This window comes from Ruditapes philippinarum, unplaced genomic scaffold, assembly GCF_026571515.1.
Source record: "Ruditapes philippinarum isolate M1 unplaced genomic scaffold, ASM2657151v2 ctg8197_1_1_1_1, whole genome shotgun sequence".
Lineage (NCBI taxonomy): Eukaryota > Metazoa > Mollusca > Bivalvia > Venerida > Veneridae > Ruditapes > Ruditapes philippinarum.
In genome coordinates, this window is record NW_026863930.1 from 23,058 (window position 1) to 33,539 (window position 10,482).

The 10,482-nt window shown below is 30.9% G+C and overlaps 1 protein-coding gene across 1 annotated transcript in view; it reads right to left on the reverse strand.

The window, feature by feature from the left end:
* The window catches only part of LOC132723862 (uncharacterized), a gene marked incomplete at its 3' end in the record, with an annotated part of 33,286 nt that extends 23,055 nt beyond the window's left edge, over nucleotides 1-10,231 (reverse strand). Inside the window, 1 exon segment of the mRNA XM_060708664.1 lies at nucleotides 10,107-10,231.
* Nucleotides 10,232-10,482: the final 251 nt, after the last annotated feature.

A 10,482-nucleotide genomic window follows, 5' to 3' on the forward strand; every position in this document is an offset into this window, starting at 1 on the left:
CATAAAAAAACATGAGCACTAAAACATAAATATTAATAAAATATAACCAAGAAATATAGGAGAAATACATTGAAAATCATATGTGTGTGCTATTCTCATTCCGATTCGAGTGAAAAGCGTTTAAACTGTTTTCAATTTTGGGTCATTTTTTCACTATTATAATATTCTGGAGAAACGGAGCAAGCTAATGATCGGAAATTTTGCATATAAGTTATTAGTATAGATCTACATCAAATGGAGAAATAATCTCAAAAAATTATTTCCAGTCCCGTCATGTCAAAAAACCTTAGTGGAGTCCCTTTAATAGGTTTTGCTACCTTTTTATATTGAAATACAGTGCGGTAAATGGAGATCAAGGTCTCTAACCTAAGATATAACAAATAATAGAAAGTAATAATAAAAATAATATAATTAGAAAGTATCATGAATGAAGTAATATTCTAAATTAACAAAAAAGTTTTACTCTTTCCTAGTTACTGTAGGACAAAAGCTATGTTGTAAATACATGTAATTGTCTCTTTGGACAGCTTTCAGCGTTATTCCTCCTTGCCGATGAATTGCTGTCGATGTTATCATTAAAAAGAGGCGAACAGCTGATAACGTTACTAAAATTTTGATGACACACAAACTTAAATACCTTATAACTTTAACAGAAAAGCTTTTTTGAAGGTATGGTTTGGAATATTTAATGACCAAATGTTGACGTTTACGAATCGTATGAATAAAGGATTAATTATCATGAGAAAATATAAGTTTTTGTGACTTCAAACTAAAAATACCGCATCTCATCGGATAGTGTGGTTATTTTCAGTCAAAATTCATGTGAAGTAAAGCTTTCACGGGGCCAGAAATTTGTTAGCATGCTCCTTTGGATGTTGACTATGAATCCATAACATTGATTTACTCGAATACAGTTTGGATATGTTAAAAATAGATGAATACTTACCGTACGTCAATTGTATTCCCCGCGCCGACATGTATATACTGGTACAGCTGTTGACGCTGGAACAGCTGTCTGCCCATTTGATTGTACGGTGTGTTATACAAGAATTGGTTTATTCTTTTAAATAAATGCATAAAATTGAGACGGAATTGTACACTCTTTGCCTTTTCTGCCTTTTTGCAACGGACGCACCCTCAGGCGCGTTCAGAGCCATGTCATCTACACATGGGATTTCGTCGGCTACAATCTAGCAAGTGTCCCCAACCGAATAACAGCCCAAGAAATAGTACATGAATTTGATCATATGAAAGTCTAATACTTTGTTGGGATATCTTAAAAACTTCCAGGCCACAAGGACCGAGACCCTTAGGTTTATTTCCGGCCCGGGCCCAGACATTTCAAGCTTTAATTTTTAATAACTCATTTGAATGTAAAAATGATTGTCTTTCTTTAAATTAGTATGACTATCATTAGTGTGACCATCATAATATTATATAGAAACAAAAGAAGATGCTGACCAACTGAAATAACTTAAGCAGGGTTCTCACTAAGATTTTCAAAGTAGGAGTCCTGGGACTCCAAAGAGCAAAAAAGTAGGAGTTCTAGATCATGTTGAATATGTTAAGCCATCTCTGCTGCACTTATGCAGTTGACCATGATGTATATGAGCAAAGTAAGGGGTTGGGGAGTTGGAGTTAGAACAGAGATAAAGCTTATTCAGGAAAATGGTAATATGTCCCAAATGGAAAACTGTACCATAAATTTGAAATTATTTTATATTTAAAATAATTTCTAAAACCCTACATCATCAAACCATTATGATGTTTTCTTCCAGATTCACTCCACACACCTCCATCCACCTCCCTGGACCATAAGAAAATATTCATTGTATGTGACAAACACATGCTGGTAATGTAAACAATATCTTTAGTAATTCTAATTCCCAAACTAAATTTTAAGTGTTATTACACACATTTTAACAAACATATCTTCCTTTTGGTTACGATTTTTTAATCATAAAAAGCGGCATCGCGAAAATATGTGACAATTGAAAATTTGTCTGTTTCCTGCTGAAACATTCACAATTCTACTTGTAACTTTGTTGTTGATTTTGATTATATTAAATTAAATATTTTTTTATTATTTTATTGGCTATTTCAACAGGCATCATAAAACAAAATTTTAAAATTTGTAATTTACGGCAAAATTTAAATTCTTTGCATCACGTGGAACTTGTTATCAATCAGATCATTGATATTTATAACTTTTTGAAATTTTATTCGGACATGAGGACTGACAAAGGAAATTGATCTCGGACCGCATGATTCTTATTCAGCCAGGACCAAGGACCGACGGACTTTCACAAAGACTGTAAACCAAAAATATTTTCAATGAGACATATATCCAAGAGAAATAAAAATTAAAATACTAAAGACTTATATTTTATTGTCTATATGACAACTATGATATAACACAAAGCAATTCTTATTAACATTCTTGCATGTATTATGTATTATGCTTGAAGTTTATTTGCATGGTTTTATTTAAGAAATATTTCGTTGACAAGTTTTTTTGTTGTTTTTTTACAAATTAATCGATAAGAACATTGATTTACAAGTTTGATCAGAGTTTTGAGGCATAAATTTCATTCAGAATTTAAAAATTTGGAAGCGTTCTGCTTGAAAGTAGAAAATCTGAATGAGTTCAGATTGGAACACCTAAAATAGATTGCTCTACAAATCTTGAACTTGTATGGAACAAATTGTCTCTTTTGTGTTTTTTTTCTTTCTGAAAAAGCCTTGCATGTCTGTTGCATTCAATGCATTCAGCACTTTGATTAATTCTCTGCAGTAGTTATTTGATTAATATGCCATGAGAACTTTGTATGTCTTTCAACAATCTTTGAGAAATTACACAGATTTGTTACTTGTTTTCTGATTAAAAGATGAGAACAAAAATCGAACATACAAGGCAAGGTTGGCAGAACACCAAATCAGTTTTGATGGAAAAAACAACGCAAAATAGTGATTTTGGCAATTTTGAGATATCCCCCCCCCCCCCCTTGCCATGGTAACAGGAAATTTAAGATTGATCATGCTTTTACAAAGGCAATGGTCCAGTCAACATTTGTACCAAGTTTGATCAACATTGAAGCATTTTTCATAGTTTCATAGCAGTTTGAACTTGTTACAGGAGGCTTTTCAATGAAAATGGCCAGTTTTCGAAATATGCTCATGGGGTAAAAGGTTACACAATTTATTTGCAGACAACACGGAAAAGGTTGCAAAGGTTGGAAGTTACATTTATTTGAAAAACATCTTAACATTGCTTACTGGTACTGAAATATATTCAAAATAAAAAGGCCTGAAAAATGCTGTGAAAGTTTGAGGCCTCAAAAAGGGGGCAGGGGCAAAAAGCCATCAAAGCACGTCTATATAGCAAAAGTTAAAAACTGCACCATAAGTCCAGAACCAGTCACACAACTGTACTGTATATCAATCAAAATATTGAGTGAGACTATTGGAGCACCACACTAAATACCGTATTCGGGTATATACCGAACACGGCGCTTGATTGATAAAATGCTAAAATCTTGCCTTTTTACCCAACAGCATGAACTTTAAAAGTCTATTTCATCTTTTCACACAGATTTATATATACGATAATGAAAAATTAAAAAATCGGCGAAAAAACGATAGGGCCTATTTGTTTATTTTCTGCAGTCACATACATGTGAACTCTCCCACTTTTAGCGGGAGACTCCCACTTTCTCAAGCAGCAATATTTTCATAGATTTTTTTTAAAAATAAGGGGTATTTTCACAAATTAAAGAAATCTCTCTAAATCTCCCTATTTTTGAAGTCAGAACTTATTCTTTGTCTATTGCAAATTCTAAAATCTCCCACTTGATCATCAAAAAAAGTACACGCAATCAATGAATATAAGATTTTGAAATTACTAGCCTGAATTCCAGTTTTGAATTTATTCTACTATATATTTAACGAAATTTTCTTTATTTTTCACTGGCCCGAACTAATATTCAATGGCCATGGGCCACCGGGCCAGTGCTAAATTCGATGACTGTTTCTGATAATGATTTCTGCAGAGACATAGATTATCTACATGTGTATGTCTCTGATTTCTGCAAGCATCTAGAGGTACTGCTCTAATCCAAACTCCTCACAGCAGTTACGTCACGCTTTGCTACTTTAACCACTGCCACCACGGAAATAGTTGTATCATGTGACAAAAACATGACGGCCAGCTTCAGAACGCCAAGGATCCCATATCCAACCGGCAGATTTACAATTACATCCTTACCAGATAAAATATGTTCAAAACACTCAATTTGTTTACACTTTAAAACAAGTGCCGGATCAAAATCTTTTGCGCAATCGTTCAATAACAGTCACTGTCTAATTTCAGCCACTGTTTACTGTACATTGTACATACGGTGTCACAGTGAAAATATCTTTCGTTATGTTTACAAAATATATAGCCTTTTGATACCATCTCTCGAACGGTACCATCTCTCGACCAAAGAGATAAATTTTATATTTGACATATCAAATTTATGTTGTGCAGCAAGAGATAGTTTAATAAAGTGAAAAGCACTTACATTTGCTTTGTTTTGGCAAAGTTCCATATTTACAGCTTTATTTTGACCATTCTAATAGTAGACGAAAGTTCAATTTTAAGATAATGGCAGCCTACTTTCATTTTTGAAATTGTATATTTTTGTAAAGTTACCACTTTACTAATGTAGATTTGTGGATTAAGTCAGAACAATAAGAATACTTTATGAACCCTTCTTTCAAGAAAATATGAGCGTAATTTTACTGTATTTTTTATTTGTTTTATGAACGGTCAACGTTGACCTAGTTTCTTAATTTATTGTTTTGTTCAATCAAATATTTAATCAAACAAGATAAATCACGTTGAACACCACTAAATATATTTCTTCTACTGTTCTCAATATGCAATTGATACCGTTATCAAAGTTGAAAAGGAATAATCAAATTTTGGTTGACATAAGTAAAGCTGCTTGTGATTTGTGAAGTTGTTGTATTTAAAAAGCCAGATGAATACTCCAGGAATGTGACATGACATGAAAATAAATGAAAAAGTGTTTGCTTTGTTCTATGTACAGTAGAAATTATAGTTTCAATCTAAATGATCTCCTCTTTGTACTTGTTATTCGTACACTATAAATAACTTGGTTCGATAATTGGTAGCAAGGGGTCAGCTTTGTTCTACTAATCAAGCACCTAAATGAGTTCACTGCAGCCATTTTTAAAGGTCATGTTGACAAATTTTAAGTAGGCCAAAACGGACACAATACATGCCTCTACAGACAAGAACTTTACTAAGTTGAAAGACACTTAACATCCTAAAAAGAATTACAGTTAAGTGAAATTACTGTTCGAGAAATGGTACAACGAGGCTACGTTTGTATCATTTTTCTACGTATATTTTTTTACATTCTTGTACATTAAGAAAAACAATTTAATGAAAGAAAACTAAAATGATATAAAATATCCCATTTTAAAATTAAAAGTGAAAAAATATATTCGGCTCTCTGACAACGAATGACAGACTATTCTCTCCCTTACCAGTTCATCTCCCTGACGGTTCTCTCCCTAACCGTTTCCTCCCCTGACGGTTCTCTCCCAAATTTGAAATATGCAGACAGTTCTCCCCCAATTTTATTTTTATAAGTTATCATTTTAGTTGTGACTTAATCTAATAATATTTCTTAATGAAGATTATTAAAAGAATGTGTTTGATATTAACTGCATTTTATGTTTTATGTTTATCAGCTGAAAAGTGTTTGTAAATTTAACACCTTTTTTTTCAGTATTTTAATCCTATCAACACCTGTAAATTTAACACCTTTTTTCAGTATTTTAATCCTATCAACACCTTTATTGTGAGAGATATAGATCATTGGACAGTGATTGATATACACCTGTAATTATGTTAAGGTCTAGCTTGTGATGTTCATTTATTTGTTAAATAGTGAATAAGGTGGAAACAAATAATTATGTTCTAGAAAATAAATATGCACAACAACTGGTATGCAAACGCATTCCACATTTACTTTTTTAAGAAATTGATTTAAAAAACATGTAGTCATTAACTTGAAACAATATATAATACAAAATAACTAATATAATACTTATTCATCAACACCTTTTCACAGCTATTCTAATCTAATCAACACCAAGGAATTAATAAACACCTCAATTATCACTGGCAGCAAACTTAATGCATACATGTGTGTATTGAACTTTTTTCATTATACAAAAGTTTAGCAATTAGAATTTATTAATCATTTTTTGCCTATAAATTTCATTTTTATTTATTAAAAAAAAAAATAATAATAATATCTTATGATTATCCTAATCAAGTAAATTATTCATTAATTATTTTCAATGACTAAACACATTAAAAAGTATATGTTACATCTAATTAAAAAATCAGAATAATTAACTTAATCATCATTGATCAATTATTATTATATGTTAAAAAAAAAGTTTTTCTAATTCAATTTATATCAATTGAGGCCATCCTTAAAAAAATGTTTGTTTGCAGTAACCCGACCCAGAATTTTCAAGGTGGGTAGGTAGGTCGATTTTTTTTTTTTTTTTTTTTTTTTACTCCCAAATAAACATGGAATTTCAAAATGCTGGACAATATATGCTTTGATAATCTGGTAACAATTAATAAATTGATAACTGAATTCTAATTTAATAAGACCTACATTTTATTTCTTCTATTAACCTTTAAAAGAACGAAAACAAAGCACAAGGCATAATTTTCTGATTAAAAAAAATAAAATTATCCAGACCATGAAAAAAAATTTTGAGTAGGGGCAAATTTTGTGAGTCGGTCGCGTTACTGCAAACCAACATTTTTTTAAGGATGGCCTGATAATAAAGTTACAAATTTATTAAACATCTAAATACTTCAATAAATATTTTTTTCTCTTATTTATATTAATATTTGATAATAAACTTACCGATTTATTGTTGCTGATGATGCTAACAAAATTGTAAAATTGAAACTTGAATTAAACATCAGAATACTTCATTAAAGTATTTTTCTCTCTAATTTATTACAATTTATAATAAACCACAGGAACTTGAAATTCTATCAATATTAACGATAATATCCAAAATATACCCCCTATACATAGAGGATATTTGTTTAGTTCAGTGTAAGATCGGAATATATTTCACCGAGTGAGCACCAAAAGGTACATTTCACGAGTGGCGCAGCCACGAGTGAAATATGAACTTTTGGTGTTCACAAGGTGAAATATATTTCGATCTTACACTAAACTAAACAAATTTTCTTTTTATTACATGCAAAGAAACATTTTAAAAAGACATTAAACCTAATACTGAATGAAAAGCGCGCCAAATAATAATACAACGTGACGTCATTTACGACGTCACGTCATTAAGTTGGTACCCAGTACTGTGCACGCTGGTATTTCACTGAAACAACATAAGGGGCTTAAATTCAAAACAGTGAAATTATCAAAGTGGTAATTTCACTGTTTCAAACAGTGAAATTACCAGTTTTATACCACTTATATATTTCTATAAACCACCGAAAAGCATGTAATAAAGTATAAATAATACTGTATAGGGGGTATATTTTGGATATTATCGTTAATATTGATAGAATTTCAAGTTCCTGTGAATAAACCTACCCATTTATTTAACATCTAAACACTTCAATAAAATCTTTTTTTCTCTAATTTATATCAATTCATAATAAACTTACCCATTTATTCATCATCTATTTTTATTATTATTATTCTAAATACTTTAATAATAATGTAATTATAAAAATAACAATGGGGAGGAACTGTCTTCTAATTTGCAAATATGCAGACAGTTCTCCCCCAAAATAGGGAGAGAACCGTCAGGGAGGAAACGTCAGGGGAGGAACTGGTAAGGGAGAGAATAGTCTGACTACCCTGACGATTTCAGGACTTTACACCTCCTGGACGTTTCACCTTTAGTCTTTACACCTCCTGGACGTTTCACCTTTGGTCTTTACACCTCCTGGACGTTTCGGCTATTTTTTTTATAAATGATATTATACACTGTATGGATTAATATCAGTAAACTTGTTTGACATACCTTAGTTGTTACACCTATATTGGATTATATTGAGATAACTCAATATCATATAAATTTGCATGATAGACATTGAGAGAATATTTGTTTTTTGAAATTTATAATTAAGAAATTTTATTTAAAAAATGATAATCTTGTTCAAATAAAATTAACCGAATATGTATCAATAATTTGAATCAATGTAATACAGTATGAAAAACAGATAAAAACAAAATGATCAGATTTACTAAATTTTATTCAGAGTCAATTACTATATCTACAATGTATGCACTATACAATAACATAACATTAAAATAAACACTGTTATTTTCATCATATAATTTTATTTCCTATTTTATAAAAACTAATAAGAACTACAAGTTACATTTGTACACACTTCTAAAGGTGCTAATTTAGTAATTAATGAACCAGTGTTTATATAGAGGATATTTGTTTAGTTCAGTTTAAGATCAGAATATATTTCACCTAGTGAGCACCAAAAGTTATATTTCACGAGTGGCGCAGCCACGAGTGAAATATGAACTTTTGGTGTTCACAAGGTGAAATATATTTCGATCTTACACTAAACTAAACAAATTTTCTTTTTATTACATGCAAAGAAACGTTTTAAAAAGACATTAAACCTAATACTGAATGAAAAGCGCGCCAAATAATAATACAACATGACGTCATTTATGACGTCACGTCATTAAGTTGGTACCCAGTACTGTGCACGCTGGTATTTCACTGAAACAACGTAAGGGGCTTAAATTCAAAACAGTGAAATTATCAAAGTGGTAATTTCACTGTTTCTAACAGTGAAATTACCAATTTAATATTACTGATATATTTCTATAAACCACCGAAAATTGAAAAAAAAAACATTGTTAAAGATAAAAATTATTTTCTTTAACATTTGATATAATGCGCATTTGGAAATACTTTTAAAGGACTTAATTGATCACGCGATACTACAATTTAGATTCTGAATACGATAACCTATTGTTACACAAAAACATTTAAGCTATTGTGTTTGTATTATCGTTATACAGATCATTTTAAATAATATTTCCCTTGATTATATCTCATGTTACGGTATGGTGAAACTAAAGAAAAATAAAAATATATTTCGATCTTACACTAAACTAAACAAATTTTCTTTTTATTACATGCAAAGAAACGTTTTAAAAAGACATTAAACCTAATACTGAATGAAAAGCGCGCCAAATAATAATACAACATGACGTCATTTATGACGTCACGTCATTAAGTTGGTACCCAGTACTGTGCACGCTGGTATTTCACTGAAACAACGTAAGGGGCTTAAATTCAAAACAGTGAAATTATCAAAGTGGTAATTTCACTGTTTCTAACAGTGAAATTACCAATTTAATATTACTGATATATTTCTATAAACCACCGAAAAGCATGTAATAAAATGCTTTATTCAAAATTGTTTCACACTTCTCATTTTTCTTATCTGTTATATAAAAACATATTTTAATTAATCAACTTTTTTATGGTATTTAATTTTTGGATAACAAAAAAAATGAAATGATATATACATGTAGACTTATAGCTGATAATTCTTTCAGAACTCATATTTATAATTATTTTCCCAGGGTATCTTCTTTATATCATGAATGTAATTGCTTGAAAGTATGTGTTATATTATATATAATATTATAAAAAGTGGAGATGAAAAGACCAGGGTTTTGAGGGTGAAACGTCTAGGGGTGAAACATCCAGGAGGTGTAAAGTCCAAACACCACCCTGACAACCCAGTTCTCTTGTGGCAGTGGTTTTCTATACTGATCAGGGGAAGTAACCGCTGCGGGGAGTTTAACTCCAATCCTGTATTGAGTTACATCCCAAAATCGTTATGAAAACAAAGGGAAACCACTACCGTAGCTACGTCGGAGTTTCTTCATGCCGTCATGGAATCCCAAAAGATGATCAATGAGCTAATTTCTATTTGAATTTCTACCAATAAAATGAATAAAAAGAAAAAGAAATGATCAATAATTTACTGTTTAATAATCCGCAGTTACTTTTATTTAACGTGAATCGCTTCTGTGTTCAGTGTTCTTAAATCAAACAAATTCTATAATCATTACACTTATCCTCGGTACAACTTCGGTCGTACTACTTCCTGACTATACTATCTTATACTAAACCTCTGACGAAATTACCTAATGATATCACTAAAAAAGGATTGGAGAACCACACTAAATACCGTATTCCGGTATATACCGGACAATGCGCATGCTTTTACCCAACAAGGGCCTAATTCATCCTTTTCATAATAATGAATGAGAAATATAATAATCGGCGAAAAAAAAAACGACATTTGTCTATAATTTTGTGATCATGAATTTTGCAAGCATCTAGAGCTAGGTACTGCTC